At 41.9% G+C, this 17,883-nt stretch overlaps 2 non-coding genes across 2 annotated transcripts; one reads left to right on the plus strand and one right to left on the minus strand.

Moving 5' to 3' along the window:
* Positions 1 to 9,297: 9,297 nt before the first annotated feature.
* On the minus strand, positions 9,298 to 9,370 carry trnak-uuu (transfer RNA lysine (anticodon UUU)). The gene has a single exon. It is a non-coding gene; the product is annotated as a tRNA-Lys (tRNA).
* Positions 9,371 to 10,892: 1,522 nt separating this feature from the next.
* Positions 10,893 to 10,964, plus strand: trnaa-cgc (transfer RNA alanine (anticodon CGC)). Its single transcript has one exon. It is a non-coding gene; the product is annotated as a tRNA-Ala (tRNA).
* Positions 10,965 to 17,883: the final 6,919 nt, after the last annotated feature.

The following is a 17,883-nucleotide window of genomic DNA, read 5'->3' on the forward strand; positions in this document are numbered from 1 at the left end:
TATTTTGCTTTTGGAAGGTGAGGAAGTGACGCAGAGGTTCAGGGAAAGATATAAGGAATGGCAGTGTTTGTATGACCTGTTTGGCACAAGAGCACAGTGGCTGACCCTGCGCTCTGACCCCCAGCTTCTATCCCTGTCTGTGTGTCTCATGGAGTTAGAAAGGAGTTACAAGCTGTGCAAACTTCCAAATCTGTAACATCATTTCAAGGGTGTATGATAGATCAATCACAAGATCAAATGGCTGTTTATTTTTGTAAGATTGTAGTTCACTACTGTTCTTTTGACTCTTGAGCTTGCATTATACAGCCGTTGAGTGCATTTTGAATCTAAGAGATATCCAACTGATTCAATCTGTCTGATGAATGTTAAATGGGTTGTGACTTTTGGCAAAGTTTTTTGCAATATTATTTGTTTCATGAATACCATTCATCTCTATAACAACTTTCCTGTCCCCTGAACATATGTTTTAAATTGCTTGATCCCATTGGGTGCAACCTTTCCATTGTACTCATAATGTGTTTGCATTAGGAGTGTGTTAAATAAGCAGAAAAGAGCCCTTTTCTTCAACTGCTTCTGATCTTATACAGTGGTCAGAATCTGTCATCCAAAAGCTGATGAGTGAGGGGAAAAAAATTAGTACAGATGCACAATCCATAAAAAAACATTAAAGAGCATAAGGGTTTTCATCACATGGACTTGTTTGACTGTTGAGGATTAATGTTTTGGTAGCAGATCAATTAAAGGACAATAACCAGAAACACTGGTTCTCACACTGAACGCATTCTCCTTCAATCTTTTTTAACAACAGGTGAGTGGAGTTGCCATGGGCACCAGAATGGGACCCAGCTATGCCAATCTCTTTGTTGGCTGGGTAGAAGAGAGCTTTTTTGCTTCCTACACTGGCTATGTCCCTGACCTCTACAAGTGATATATTGATGACTGCGTCGGTGCTGCCATATGCTCCGACGATCAGCTTAAGTGCTTCCTGCACCATTTCACCAACTTCCACCCGTCCCTCAAATATACGGTTAACATATCTTCCAACACTCTTCCGTTTCTAGACATCAACTACCCCAGACTTTCCACTTCAGTTTATTACAAACCCATGGATTCACACAGCTATCTCTTGTATAACTCATTTCACCCCAAACATACTAAAAACTCTCTCCCTTTTTCACAGTTCCTTCGGCTACAATGACTATGCAGGGACGACACTGACTTTGAGAACCAAGCCCTCAAAATGTACTCCCTTTTGATCAACAGAGGATACCCCAGCAATGTTATTGACGGGGCCCTTGCCCGAGCCAAAAACACCCCTCGGACCATCAACCCAATCAGGAACTCCTGCAGTAACAACCGCATTCCTTTGGTGCTTCCCTACCACCCTAACACACTTCCTATCCCCAGGACTGTTAACGACAACTTTTCCATCCTACACGATGATCCCTCCATTGGGGCCCTCTTTTCTGACCGCCCCATCATCTCATATCGCCGATCACCTAATCTGCGCAACCTTCTTGTTCACAGCTCCCTTGACTGCCCTCAGCAACCATCCACACCAGGCACTTTCCCTTGCAACAGAGCTCACTGTATCACCTGCAAGTATACATCCAACACCACACTCATTCAAGGCCCCTCAGGACAATTCTGGATCACCCAGATGGCATCCTGTACCTCCAGCAACCTTATTTACTGTATCTCTTGTAGTAAATGCCCAGTTTCTCTCTACATTGGAGAAACATAAAGGAGACTTGGAGACCGCTTCAGAGAACATGTCAGGGCTGTGAAGATTAAAGATCTCTCCAAGCCCATTGTTTCTCATTTCACCTCTGATGGCCACGACCACTCTAATCTCTCCGTCTGTTTTCTCAAAAATGGTTTTCTAAACTCATACATTAGAAAGACTACCGAAACCAAACTTATCCTGCAGCTAGGATCACACCTCCCCCTTCTCTAAACGACAGACTGTTCTACTAAATTTTCTCCATTCATTGATAGTTTCATTTCACACCTCTCAACACCTATTCTGACTTCACATCTCTTGATCGGCCTCTCTTTCTGTCCCCTGCTCCTGCCTCTCACCCCTCCTCCCTCCCAGCCTTTGTTCTCCCACTATATTACCTTTGCCTACTGCCTTGTCTCTCTCACACCTGAAGAAGGCTCCACGGCTGAAACGTTTTCTCTCTTTTTTTCAGCATGGAATAAATCTATTACTTGATCCTTAACAACCGGAAACACTATCTTCGGTCTTTCCAGAGCTGTAAGTAGTCATTCCAAGTTTATTAACTTGTCTCTGTTTTGTATGTACTCTTCAATAGCCACTGATGTTATTTACAACAGCTATTTTTAAAAATAAATTTGCATTTTTTTGGACTTTTTAAAGAATTGGCACATTAGGTGGAGCGGTGGCTCTGTGGCTAAGGATCTGCAACTGTGCCTGGAAGGTTGCTGGTTTACATCCCACGGTCGGCAGAGGAGTCCTACTCCGTTGGGCTTCTGAACAAGGCCCTTAACCCCAACTGCTCCAGGGGTGCCGTATAAATGGCTGACCCTGCGCTCTGACCCCCAGCTTCACTCCCTGTCTGTGTGTTCATGGAGAGCAAGCTGAGGTATGCAAAATAGGAATTCCTAATGCAAGAAATTGTATATGGTCAATACAGTGATCATATCTTATTGGCAAATGGTAATCTCCAAGGAACACGTAATAGGTTTATTCCATGCTGAAAAAAGAAGAAAGAAAACACAATGTTTTGACCATGGAGCCTTCTTCAGTTATGATTTGATTTTTTACAATCATACCCACACAAACTTTGCAGTTTTTAAAAATCTTGCACACACAACCCAGAAATGTTGACTTTTTTAAAATTTTTGGTAAGTTTAAGAAACACATAGTTCTTTTCTAGTTTTGTTTACGTGGTGACTATCAGGAATCCTCAGTGAAAAGGTATGCAGATCCTGTGCAGATGCAGGAGCCAGTAGTTATTGAGACAGTCAAACAATCCAGAACGTCAGGTGAGGTCCAAGGTCGAGAGGCAAAAGGGAGTTCAGTAATCAGTAAGCGAGATTCAGAGTAAACGCGAGGTAGAGCTCTCAAAGAGAAGACTCAATACCGAGCAGCGGGAAGCGGGTTTGGATGGTTAAAAAAGTGCTGCAGAGCGTGTGCTGATGGATTAACACATGTTATTATTAACCCGCTGCTGGTACTGGTTAGTTCTTTTGTGAGTTGATCCCCGGTGGTTGTGACAGTGACAGAATGCTGTTTTGTGATTGATGCTATATCAAAATATAGGGCCCGTAAAATTAAGCACAGAAATAAAAACATTTAATGGACTTGTACATCTGTCGCACCCCTACACTATTAACATCCAGTGGGAGTTGAATTTCACTTATGTTTCCACTTCATTCAGCTGTGTTTTCTATTTTTCAGATTGTTGGCAATGCCACATGTTAAAGAAGGACAGAGGTGTAGGAGGCCAGAAGTGTGGTCAAGGGTTGGAGGAGTAGGGAATGTGATCAAAGAATTTCTGAAGTTTTCTGAGATAGAAAAAAGAAATAAGGTGGCATGACAATATGTGGTCAACACTGTCAAACAGAGTCCTTGGAGAGGATTGCTCCAGCAACAGGAAATGGTTATCAGTGATTTGGCATGAAGATAGATAAAAAGTAAGAACCCAAGTGCTTAGGGCGCAGAAGGGGGTGAGTATTGGTAGGGATTCCAAACCAGATGACAGTACACAATCTATAGTCAATATTTCAAGTCAATGTGAGGGATGTAGTTTGGAAGGCGACACAGAGCTCAGAAGTTCATTAGAAGATACAGACGATGCACAGGCAGCACAGACAGTGGTGACATGTTAGAGGGAGACAAAATCTGTGTAGAATCAGAAAAAAGCCTGAAGAACACAGTGAATATTCCCAGGGGGCAAGCTCGTCTGGGACGTCACCTCAGGATAAAAGGGGATTAAGAAAGATTATGTCTGTGCCTAAAACTTTCAAAGTATGTCTAAAGGCTGAACAATGGAGAAAATTACCACTTCTTAAAGGTACATCTAAACTAAGATAACCATGGACCCATATCTTATATAGCAAGTTCAGGAAGATAAATCCTTGCTGTCAATAGCCTTCAAATACCAATACATCAGGAAAGAGAATTCTAATGATTAAAGCAGTCTGTACTTTCAGTTCCTACCTTCAGTACCTTTTACATTACAGTTCCTGTAATGTAAAATACATAATGACAACAAGACACAAACCAATGGGCAATGATGACATCACAATTGATGTTGTAGGAGTAGGGCAAATACAACACAGTGAAAGGGAAACAAAATTTCGACAGGCACGCCAGCCTTATCGTTGAAAGATTGCCCGTGCCCTCACAAAAGGAATCAAAAATGTGTACTACAGGCAGCTGAGCAGAACTCCGCTTGCTGAAATTGCAGCAGGCAATTTATCTAGGGCTCACAAGCAAGTATTAAACACTTCAGCATTTACTATTCGAATACCACACTATGTCAAAACACTGCCGCTTCTTAAGTTAATAAGTAAGGGTTTTTGAGCACGCATTGTGTTGTTAATGCTTATATTAAAAAAGCATAAATTCACATAATGGAATTTGGACTGAACAAAGTAGTCCAGCCCCTTTACAACATTACATACCCACTGATTAAAGCTTAAAACTACAGAAGCAGGAGTAACAATAATGGCAACAACATGTTTGGAGTTCGGCATTTCATTTATTCTGCAGAAACATCGTACCGGAATGAACTGCCCGAGATAAAAGAGTAATTGCGGCTTCAGATCGTTTTTACAGAGCATTGCGTTGTTCTGTTCATGCTGACTACACGCTTTAAATTTGTCATTTACTGCAAGCGTTGCTTTTCCAGGTTTTTCTGAAATTCTTCGCATTTGAGCCAGCACTAAAATATTTCATTCCCGTCGCTGAATACATCGTGGAAACGGTATTTGCAACGGAATGCTGTCACACATGAAACCTCTTTGTTATTCGGTTCTGAAGTTTGAAAATGAAAATAAAACGGGGGTCACTTCATAGGCTTGAAAGAAGTCCAAGCAGCATAAAAACCCGCGTATTCTCACAAATTGCATTGTGCTGCACCTTTCTTCTGCTGCTTTTATAAATCAGCCTTAAACATTTGAATACATACAGGTACCTTACTGCTACTAATCACATTCACGTGTTTACAAAGCTTTTTTCTGTCCGTTATGTTCTTGCGAAGCAGTTTCTCCGTTTTCCTCGTACTGTGATTGTCAAGCGAACACAAGAAGACTGAAACAGTGTAAAGGCAGGTAAAAAAGACAGGGTAAAACGCCTAATTGTCGGGAGTGGGATTTGAACCCCTGTCTCTATTTGGAGAGCGAAACACAAAGCTTAAAAGACACGAAACTGTGAATTTGCTGTTTTAAACTGCTTGACTATCCTGAAAAAATGTGTGCTGATTGCACCAGTCGTATGCGATTTTCCGTAACTTTAGGACAATTGATACGAATGGACGAACACAATTTGTGGCGTTTAGCATGACATGGAAAACGGTACCGGAGCATTCGGGTCCGGACTACCAGACTCAGAAACAGTTTTTACCCCCGCACTATCAAACTATTAAACTCCCAGCCTCTCTCACTCTCTCCTCACCTCTCACCTATGATCTGAACCTCACAGTGCCTTCTTTCTTACCAAAAACCCAAACACACATTGAAAATCTACCTCTCCCATACATGTCAAAAGCTCACTCCCCTCATTTCTATCCCTTTATTTAATTCTTTTGATGCATGTTTTTGCACATAACCTGTTACCTTTTTATTGTTTTGCAAACTGCCTGTTGTTGTTTTATTCACATCGGCTGTTGTCTCTATCTTTCTTTTGTTATACAATTGTATTGTTGTTGTGTTTTATTTCTTTGTACTACTTATGTCCGAGAGCTAGCTAAATAGCATTTCGTTATACCATATACCTGCGTATGAGTATAATGACAATAAACTTGAACTTGAACTTGACATAGTCTTGCAGGCAGTATATTATTTTATCGTTTACTCGTTTAAAAAAACACGGTCTTCTCGTTTCTAAGTCAGATTTTTTGTGCTTTCGAACGTTACTTCCAACCTGGACTGACAGCTCACCAGATCTGTTTGTGATCAGACCATGGAGTCGGGGGCTGTACTAAGCGCACGTTCCTTCCCAATACTGAGGCGATCATTCGGAAGGTGGGTGTGAAGAGAGACAAGCTTTGTCGACTAAAAAGCAGGGCAGGATATGCACGAATACTAACCACTGGCAACAGTTATGTTCTCTTACTATTGAGACTCCTACATTGCGAGCTTTTTTGAAAACTTTGAGATAAGGACAGGTGGGGTTTGAAACCACGATCTTCAGTTTACGAGACCGACGCCTTACCACTTGGCCACTGCACCTTTGAGTAAATACGGGAATAATGTTGTTCAAATTATTTTTTTTCTGAATCTGGTTTACATTGCCTGGAGGTAGCAACAACAATAAAAGGGATACTTAACAAGGCAATACACTGTAGCAGTGCGACTCCAAAAGATGCTCCTGAAGAGGCTGGAGGTTTAAGCCAGCTCCTTAGAGCGCTTGGCCGCGTTACTCTCAACAGCGGCTCTTCAGCTCTTGTTGTTTGACCTAGTGGTTTTATAACGCGTGAAAACGACCGCAACTTCGTTTTCTGAGATGCTTTCTCTCACGTGGTGAAATCTCGACCTCTTTGGCATCTCTGGCTATAGTTCTTCTGTAGAGCAGGCTTTCACACCTATGCTTATAGTGCCCTTGAAGTCATTTTATTTTTACAGGAAGACTCATTCACTAATGATCTCTCCTGTTTTAGAAATGCTTCAAAAGGCGTGTTTGATTCAACGGACAAACAGTATACTAATTGTACAATGCAGATTTATGCGGCATTCGTACTGGATTTGAGTGGGATTCTAAAATACTTCTTGCAAAGGTATTCAGACTTTCTTGAACCTATAATAAAAACACAGACCTGAAACTCCCTAGCTTCCAATCTCTGATGTTGCTGTCCTTAAACTCGGACGTGATGTTCTGCAGACGTGTGCATAATGTCCTGTTTTCTTACAGTGTAGACATTTTGCTGTTCACGCTCCGCATTCATCTGCTTTGTGCGTTAGTCCGCACCTGTAACATGTAATGTCAGCCGTCCCCTGTTCTTCTATATCTCTAGCATGACTGCGCCCTGCTGCTCGGCTTTTGTTTGTAAAGTTTGAGCGAGCGCCCCGTTCAGTGTCACTTTGTCAAAGCATTCTTGATTCTGCTTGAGCTGCTTCATGAATTCTAGCGACTGTAAGAGCTCTTTTTAAAGTCAGCCCTTCCTCGTGCAGCAATTTATAGTCTCTTATGTGCACATTTTTCCACAAGTTGATCTCTTAACATGTCAGTTTCCAATACTCCAAAGTCACAAGATTTAGCCAGTTCTCTTAGTGCAGTCACAAAAGCATCAACAGATTCGTCCTGAGACTAACTTCTCTGCCTAAATTTATGCCGTTCCAAAACCACATTTCTCCGCGGTGTATAGTAAGCGTCTAAGGCAGCTACAGTCTGTTCATATGTACCTTTTTCTCCAGGGAGGTTGGCGAAAATCCGCTGCACGGGGACCCGATACAGTGCAGTAATGTAGCACGTCTCACGGCATCCTGAGCTTCTGTAGATCCACCGGCTCTTTAAAAAAATCTGTACGACTCCATCCATATATTGTATTCCGTATACAAATCCGGAGCTCCGAGGTTCAGTAGAAGCGGTGGAAAAAGCTGGGCCTAAGCAAAGCTTCTCGGCGCGGCGGCCATATCTTCCAATGTGCAAGCTAAACGAAAAGTCCGAAAATTCAGAAGTTCGTTTCTACCAGCAAGAGAACTAAAATCTGCAGTGTTCTGCTCGCTTTGAGTCCGTCAAGCACTCATCTCTCGTCGCCATAAATGTTGCGTATCTAAATGTAGAGACGTTTTTATATTATTTTAACTATTTTATTAACTACACAGATCACGCCCTTACACCATATATTCCCGCCTTCTACTCTCTCGTTCTGTTGTCTGGCGATGTCTACTCACTATACTACATTTAGCATGACTTCTTGTTGCAGTTGAGCTCAAAGCTGGAGATGATCTCCATATTCTACCGCACTAACTAGTCCGAAACGTAGTACACAGTACACACTTTTTAAGTGAAGTCAGGTTGTTAAAAAAATTAAACCAGCGCCCTGTCACAGAAACGTACCCCGGTCTCTCGCGCAACAAGCGGGGGTACTCAGCACTATACTAACGAGGAGCGCTTGTCTGCAGCTGAGCGTCAGCTCTGTTTACTGTCAGCAGTCATTGCCTCATTTCAAAAGACTTTCATCTGCTCTCAGCTTTTAAAGACAGTCTCAGCTCTTGATAAAGAAAAGCCATGCGTGGGAGACTCCCTCTCTGAAGAAGTTTGCCGTCACCCTGCGAGGGAGAAGAGCCATCAATCACCGAGGCAACCACTGAGACAGTTAACATTAAACACGTGAAATGCGAGATGTTGTGATTTTTTTCCCGCTTAAGGCTTCTATCGTTTCTACTCTAACGAGAAAGACCTTTATTAGAAGTGAGATTTTAACAAACGTCTCCAGGGTTAACTGCGACCTGAACGCAACGCCTAAGACCACCAGCCATCTTGCCTGTGGTACTTAGAGCAGCGCTCAATAAAAATGATCAGAACCCGAAAGCGCTTCTTATGCGGATCAGTATATTCCGATACCACTGGTTCTGCAGAAGAAATAAGAAAGGCCGAACTCAAAGCAGAAACGTGTTGCCATTACGGGTACTCTGTCTGCAGCTCCTTTAAGATCTACTCACACCGTGTTGCCATAAAGGCTACCTAGTTAAAAAAAAAAAACTTATCGTCACCTTTTTGAACGTGATTATTAGACACCCATTAAATCTCAACCGAGGTTTCTTGAGAGATCGTTCAGCGAGCGAGTAATAAAAACAACTTCGCTTCCAACCTCTGCTGTCACTGTAAACTCGGACGTGATGATGTGCAGTGTGCCTTTCCTCTTGTCGTATTCAAGAGTACTCACTGTGTGAGCTGTACTCTACTGTGATTTAATTTAGATGATTACGTGGAGTAGAGTGACAAGATCTACTTGAACACTTTCGGTTTGTGAAATGAAACACTAAATACACTACTGTAAATACAAGTAATGGACATTTAAAATAACCACAGTAAAGCTAGAAGAGTGAAAGATAAAAGACTATTTAGAATGACATTCACAATAGAATTAAAAACAGCACAGCTGCCCGAACAGGGACTTGAACCCTGGGCCCTCAGATTAAAAGTCTGATGCTCTACCGACTGAGCTATCTGGGCTCTGAAAGAAAGCCAACACTGTCGGGATCCTCGCAAGTCACATGTCTCTTGAGCCGAAGAGAAGTCATACCTGACCCGTCTGGATTGACCAGTGACAGACTTTATCCAGAAGCGACGGCACCACTCCCAGTAGAATGAGTGAGAAGTACAGCATGACATGGGTAGTTAAGGGGCTCCCACAATCCATCTTTCCTCATCTTTCTTTACTGATTTCTTTCAATAGCATTTGGACCTTTTTTCACTTTCAGATTTTTTTCTCATTTAATAAAATCTTTTAATCAACAACATTAAAAAGAAAACAAATGGAACGTTTTTTGGAACAATAATGAAAAAAATATTTCAATGCCTTGGTTGTATACATGTGCACACCCTTTATAAAGGGAGTTGCAACAGTGCTGAAATGTAAAGAGCATTTCTGTAGAGAAAACAGCATTTTTTCTGCCTTGATGTTAAGCTTAGGGAGCCTGTCTTTTAGAAATTCTATTTTATAACACCTTGCACAGCCTCCCGGCAGACTAACAAATATTTTTTTGGAGAAATTGGCTCACACACCGGAAGACACTAACGTTTATTTACGTTAGAGTATGTAAAACTCAGGCTTTAACAGATGTTCATGATGTTTCACACGGGGTGTTACCTGTTGTAGTGTTTCAAAAGATGTGTTAGCGGACCACAAATTATCTTGAAAAGATTTGGGTTTGTACTGGCTGGGATTCAAACCCGACTCAATTATTTGGAAGGCGCCTGTACCACCAACGCACTTCCGAGAAGCACCTGCAAATTATCACAATCCTCTCTCTCACCTTCAAAGTTGTGGAGACACAGACGTCCAATGAAACTAATTTTATTCACTCAAGGCTCCACTCTTTTGTTGTGATGTCATTTTAATTAATATTAGCTTTGATAAGGTGTCGTTTTTTGCCTCTTAAAGTTAAAGTCTGCTCCTTTCTTCCTGGTATAGAAATAACATGTTCCATCATTGTTTAAAAACACCACTAAAAGTAAATTATTCAGCTCTAACGCCTGTGTGCATTGACAAGACATCTCAAAAGGACTTATCAAATAAGAACACGATCCTTCCTGTTACCATTCCTGTGGTTGGGGCGTTGTTTCACCCTTTTATCACTCGAGTTGTACAGAACAAGTGTGCATCGGTCCATGAAAATAATCAGTAGTGCTGTTTTTCTATGCATAGTTTAATCAAGAGCACTTAAAAGATGCAAAAAGCTTTCAAATAAAACAGAATTGAAAGACAGTCGAGTAATGAGGCAGAAAAAAGCACTCCCCCGTCTGGGAATTAACCACCGTCGCACGTGTGACTGGATACAAAAATCATAGATTAATTTGTGCCCAGTCTCTTGAAGCTTCAATGCGATTATTTTTCCTTCCTTATTTCTTCATTCCCATGCATTTACTCTGTAGTAGAAGAAACGCGAAAGTGGGAAACTGCAGGCATTCTTCGTGAGTGGTGGATTGTGATCAGTGAGCATCTGGGTAAGTCTGTTCCCTTGCGTTTTCCATCGGGGATGTAGCTCAGCGATAGAGCGCATGCTTCGCATGTATGAGGTCCCTGGTTCAATCCCTGGCATCTCCAGGTGCTTTATATTACAGTACTCACATCGCAATCTTCTGTTGAGTGAGAACTCTTTGCTTGCGTTCAGAGAGAGCCAGGTTTACACAACTAAATGCAGGCACACTCGACGTGCTGCAGAATTGCGCTGCTGTTTTAAATGTACCTCATTTAGTTCTGTTAAATCCTAAATTATTTGAACTAATCATTTAGTTCAAATTCAGGAAATCCAGAGATTACTTCACACTTGCCGTGGCTGTTGCAGAAAACACCTCTAGGATTCAGCGAGCGAATCCTCCTTCTGAACTCCGCACTAAACTGAAAGCTTCACGAACTCCTCACTGCGTGTCCTGTACTGTTACGAGTGCTCTCGTGTAGATGTGAAGCACAGCCATAAACACACTTTGAACTTTGAACTCCGTTTGTTAATGAAAATGCAAAAGAGCATGACAAGTATTGATCGTATAAAATATCCATGGCACAACTCGAGAAAGTACTGAAGGACTACACATCGACTTTTGATGATTACAAGAGATTCAAGAAACACAACCGTCCGCACCTGGGTTTGGATCCTGAACGCTAGAGTTAAAAGAACATAAGCGACGTTTATGACCTATAAACTCTCTAAATTGTCTTATAGTTTATGAAATAAAACAATTTCTTAATAAATTCTAACTGTTGATAGACGATTTATTGAATTTTAACAAAATCACAATTACAAACTTTTTCGGTTAAACTGTTATTCACATATTCTAACGTAGATAAACGTTAGTGTCTTCCGGTGTGTGAGCCAATTTCTCCAACAAATATTTGTTAGTCTGCCGGGAGGCTGTGCAAGGTGTTATAAAATAGAATTTCCAAAAGACAGGCTCCCTAAGCTTAACATCAAGGCAGAAAAAATGCTGTTTTCTCTACAGAAATGCTCTTTACATTTCAGCACTGTTGCAACTCCCTTTATAAAGGGTGTGCACATGTATACAACCAAGGCATTGAAATATTTTTTTCATTATTGTTCCAAAAAACGTTCCATTTGTTTTCTTTTTAATGTTGTTGATTAAAAGATTTTATTAAATGAGAAAAAAATCTGAATGTGAAAAAAGGTCCAAATGCTATTGAAAGAAATCAGTAAAGAAAGATGAGGAAAGATGGATTGTGGGAGCCCCTTAACTACCCATGTCATGCTGTACTTCTCACTCATTCTACTGGGAGTGGTGCCGTCGCTTCATGATAAAGTCTGTCAGTGGTCATTCCAGACGGGTCAGGTATGACTGCTCTTCGGAACAAGAGACACGTGACTTGCGAGGATTTGAGGATCTTTTAGAGCCCGGATAGCTCAGTCGGTAGAGCATCAGACTTTTAGTCTGAGGGCCCAGGGTTCAAGTCCCTGTTTGGGTGGATGTGCTGTTCTTAAGTCTATTGTGAATGTCATTCTAAATAGTCTTTTATCTTTAACTGTTCTAGCTGTACTGTGGTTATTTTAAATGTCCATTACTTGTATTTACAATAGTGTATCTAGTGTTTCATTTCACAAACCGAAAGTGTTCAAGTAGATCTTGTCACTCTACTCCACGTAATCATCTAAATTAAATCACAGTAGAGTACAGAACACGCAGTGAGGAGCTCACACAGTGAGTACTCTTGAATACGACAAGAGGAAAGGCACACTGCAACTCTGCAGAACATCACGTCCGAGTTTACAGTGACAGCAGAGGTTGGAAGCGACGTAGTTTTCTTCGCTCGCTGAAGATCTCTCAAGAAACCTCGGTTGAGATTTAACGGGTGTCTAATAATCACGTTCAAAAAGGTGACGATAAGTTTTTTTTTTAACTAGGTAGCCTTAATGGCAACACGGTGTGAGTAGATCTTAAAGCAGCTGCAGAGTACCCGTAATGGCAACACAGTGCTTTGAGTTCGGCTTTTCTTATTTCTTCTGCAGAACCAGTGGAATCGGAATATACTGATCAGCATAAGAAGCGCTTTCAGGTTCTGATCATTTTTATTGAGCGCTGCTCTAAGTACCACAGGCAAGATGGCTGACCGGGGTAAAGTTAGCTCGAAGTTCGAAAACGATTTTGGCACGCCTGTAGCGCTTTCACGAAACCTCTTAGAATTGCGAGAATGCTTGTTTTGTGTATAAAATACATTGTGGATGCTTTCTCAGCCTTTACTTTTTCGTTTTTATGACATTTTTTTGACCAAGCACGAATATTCTTTTGTCCATATCTTCGCAATGGAAGCACAGAACGCCGTCAAACCAAATGCATTTTAAAGACCACGACTTGTGGATATTTCCACACTCTTTACATCAAACTATCAGTGAGCTAATTATCTTTTTTTAAACCTCCGGTTTTTCATCGATGCGTAATTACGCACGAACTGGAACCCGGGGGACTGCTGTGTGCACACGTTCACAACGCGAGAAATACTGTTCAAATCGCTTCGTGCGAAAAACCCGTATATGACCATAGGAAGCAGAACAGCGCAGTCTCCCATTACCCAGACTGTAAGCACGGGAATAAAGCTTTGTTTGACTTCTGAAACCCTTCCTTTACGCCCTGTTTTCATTCAGGTAAGGGTCAACTATATTGAAAATACTACTGACAGCAGGAAGATTAAAATATTCTTTACTCAGCATCTTATTAAAAACAGCTCCCATGATGTTCAAACCGATTTTTTACACAGAACACTGACACAGCTTTGCATTCTGAATCTCTTTTTCTCATGCTTTTATTTAATATGGCACAATGCACTGGGATAGGGGTATTCTGTTCACAAACCAATAGCATTTAAACCACAGCACCCACAATGCTGCAAGTGTTTTGCACACTAAGCAGGTCCTCTGACTTTTCCCAGCTTTATTTTGGGTTGTGGAACCTTTCTTTATATTTTTTAGGATTTTCTGAAGATAACACTACAGGTGGGATGGGTGGGTTGTCTTCATGGCTCAATAGCATTTCAAATACAGCACCCACACTGCTGAAACCAAGTGTTTTACACACCAGACAGGCCCCCAAACCTCATACAACCTTACTGTAGCTGTGGCCCCTTTCTTTAATTTTTTATGATTTTCTGAAGATTACACTACAGGTAATACACTGGGACGGGTGGGTCGTCTTCATGGCTCAATAGCATTTCAAATACAGCACCCACTCTGCTGAAACCAAGTGTTTTACACACCAGACAGGCCCCCAAACCTCATACAACCTTACTGTAGCTGTGGCCCCTTTCTTTAATTTTTTATGATTTTCTGAAGATTACACTACAGGTAATACACTGGGACGGGTGGGTCGTCTTCATGGCTCAATAGCATTTCAAATACAGCACCCACTCTGCTGAAACCAAGTGTTTTACACACCAGACAGGCCCCCAAACCTCATACAACCTTACTGTAGCTGTGGCCCCTTTCTTTAATTTTTTATGATTTTTTGATGATAACACTACAGGTAATACACTGGGATAGGTGGGTCGTCTTCATGGCTCAATAGCATTTCAAATACAGCACCCACACTGCTGAAACCAAGTGTTTTACACACCAGACAGGCCCCAGAACCTCGTACAACCTTGCTGTGGCTGTGGCCCCTTTCTTTATTTTTTTATGATTTTCTGAAGATAACACTACAGGTAACACAGTGCGATAGGTGGGTAGTCTTCATGGCTCAATAGCATTTCAAATACAACAACCACACTGCTGAAACCAAGTGTTTTACACACCACACAGGTCCCCTAACCTTATACAACCTTTCTGTGGTTGTGGCCCCATTATTTATTTTTTTAATAAGAATTTTAGTTTTTCAATATGGCACCATTAGACAGGCGGTACATGGGGATTGGGGGGTGCTATTCATGAGTCAATAGCTCTTCAAGCACAACAGCCACAGTGCTGCAACCAGGTGTTTTACACCAGACATTTCCCCTAACCTTATACAACCTTGTTTTGAGTTGTGGAACATTTCTTTATTTTTTAATGTTTTTTTTTACTGTAATCAAGTGTTGTGCTCACTAGGCAGGCCTCCTGACCTTTCACAGTCATGCTTTGTTGTGTGCAACTTTAATTATCTTTTTAGGATTTTTTGAACATGGCAACTTCCACCGAGACGGGTGGGGGGTGTGGGGGTGCTCTTCAATAGCTTTTTCATCTATACACACAAACGGATGTAACCAAGACACTCAGAACCTGTCACGCAGGGGCTGACTGCTGAGGATAGGGATCCAATGCGGTGCCCTTGGTAGGGTTGGCGCGAGACGCAGGCGTAGTCGGAGTAAACAGGCAGGGGCCCGAGTCCGGGAAGGCGTAGAAGTTGCGTCGGTAGGCAGAGGCGTAAATGAAGAGACAGGCTGGGGTCAGGATCCGAGAAAGCGTAAAACAGGCGAAGGTACAAAATCGAGTGGCTAAAGCAGTTGTCGGAAAAGCGGGGTCGAGGTCCAGGGGAGAAGTCATAGTAAGGCAAAGTTGAGTTAGTAGGTAAGCTCCGGGAGAGAATCTCAATCGTGAGCAATGACCGGGGGACAGATGAGGGTTTAAGTAGAGGACTGATTGACAAGTGCACGTTTGGTATGGGGAGAGCTCGAGGGAATGCGGGAGCGCTTGCCTGCGTGAGGGAGATTCATGACAGAACCTACAGAATCAACCTGAACTCATAGAAAAACAAGAATGCCCCCGAGACACCTGAATCCCCCTCCTGGACCACTCTGGTATCAACACCCCCAAACCCATCCATACCAGCTAACAAGATTCAGAATCGGTGCAACCCTCCAACCTGGACCAAGAGCAGGATGGGACAAGAACCTGCACCACACTACGTACACAGGTTTGTATTTTTGGCTGAAGATGAAAATGTCTAACATAGATTGTTTTGGTTCTAGCAAACAATAAAAATTGTTGTTAAAATCCAAACACACATAATGAGATCACTCTCTGTCAGTATGTGTAACATTCTGGGTCTGGGCTCCTCTGTATTTGGGCTAAAGAGAGTTCAACAACATTTATTAAATGCACTGACATCATAATCTGACAAGATCCATTGTTTAGGGGAGACTTGACCACCCACTGTCCCCCTGGTATCGTGAAGCTCATTGTCCTTTAGCTTTCCAAAACCAGAATCACTTGGGACTCCGGGGGGATCGGTGTATGCAAAATATGAATTCCTTATGCAAGAAATTGTATATGGTCAATATAGCGATCATATCTTATCAGCAGATGGTAATCTCCAAGGAACAAGTAATAGGTTTATTCCACGCTGAAAAATGATCAAATGATTGATGAACCCAAGTGATTTGAAAGAAATGTTAAACAACTCAAAGCGAGGTTGTATAAGGTTAGGGGAGCTGTCTGGTGTGTAAAACACCTGGTTGCAGCACTGTGGCTGTTGTGCTTGAAGAGCTATTGACTCGTGAAGAGCACGATGTACTATCCCCATGTACCGCCTGTCTAATGGTGCCATATTGAAAAACTCATAACAAAATAAAGAAAGGGGCCACAGCCACAGTAAGGTTGTATGAGGTTCGGGGGCCTGTCTGGTGTGTAAAACACTTGGTTTCAGCAGTGTGGGTGCTGTATTTGAAATGCTATTGAGCCATGAAGACGACCCACCTGTCCCAGTGTATTACCTGTAGTGTCATCTTCAGAAACTCATTACAAAATAAAGAAAGGAGCCACAGCCACAGTAAGGTTGTACGAGGTTCTGGGGCCTGTCTGGTGTGTAAAACACTTGGATTCAGCAGAGTGGGTGCTGTATTTGAAATGCTATTGAGCCATGAAGATGACCCACCTATCCCAGTGTATTACCTGTAGTGTTATCTTCAAAAAATCATAAAAAATTAAAGAAAGGGGCCACAGCCACAGCAAGGTTATATAAAGTTAGGGGGCCTGTCTGGTGTGTAAAACACTTGGTTTCAACAGTGTGGGTGCTGTATTTGAAATGCTATTGAGCCATGAAGACGACCCACCCGTCCCAGTGTATTACCTGTAGTGTTATCTTCAGAAACTCATTACAAAATAAAGAAAGGGGCCACAGCCACAGTAAGGTTGTATGAGGTTCGGGGGCCTGTCTGGTGTGTAAAACACTTGGTTTCAGCAGTGTGGGTGCTGTATTTGAAATGCTATTGAGCCATGAAGACAACCCACCCATCCCACCTGTAGTGTTATCTTCAGAAAATCATAAAAAAATAAAGGTTCCATAACCCAAAACAAAGCTGGGAATAGTCAGATGACCTGCTTAGTGTGCAAAACACTTACCTGCAGCATTGTGGGTGCTGTGGTTTAAATGCTATTGGTTTGTGAACAGAATATCCCTATCCCAGTGCATTGTGCCACATTAAATAAAAGCAAGAGAAAAAGAGATTCAGAACACAAAGCTGTGTCAGTGTTCTGTGTAAGAAATCGGTTTGAACATCATGGGAGCTGTTTTTAATAAGCTGCTGAGTAAAGAATATTTTAATCTTCCTGCTGTCAGTAGTATTGTGAATATAGTTGACCCTTACCTGAATGAAAACAGGACGTAAAGGAAGGGTTTCAGAAATCAAACAAAGCTTTCTTCCCGTGCTTACAGTCTGGGTAATTGGAGACTGCGCTGTTCTGCTTCCTATGGTCATATACGGGTTTTTCGCACGAAGCCGTATTGAACAGTATTTCTCGCTTTGTGAACGTGTGCACACAGCGGTCCCCCGGGTTCCAGTTCGTGCGTAATTACGCATCGATGAAAAACCGGAGGTTTAAAAAAAGATAATTAGCTCATCGATAGATTGATGTAAAGGCTGTGGAAATATCCACAAGTCGTGGTCTTTAAAATGCTTTTGGTTTGAAGGCGTTCTGTGCTTCCATTGCGGAGATATGGACAAAAGCATATTCGTGCTTGGTCAAAAAAATGTCATAAAAACGAAAAAGTAAAGGCTGAGAAATCATCCACAATGTATTTTATACACAAAGCAAGTGTTTTTGTAACTC

This window comes from Lepisosteus platostomus, chromosome 5, assembly GCF_059453375.1.
Source record: "Lepisosteus platostomus isolate fLepPlt1 chromosome 5, fLepPlt1.hap1, whole genome shotgun sequence".
NCBI classification, from domain to species: domain Eukaryota; kingdom Metazoa; phylum Chordata; class Actinopteri; order Semionotiformes; family Lepisosteidae; genus Lepisosteus; species Lepisosteus platostomus.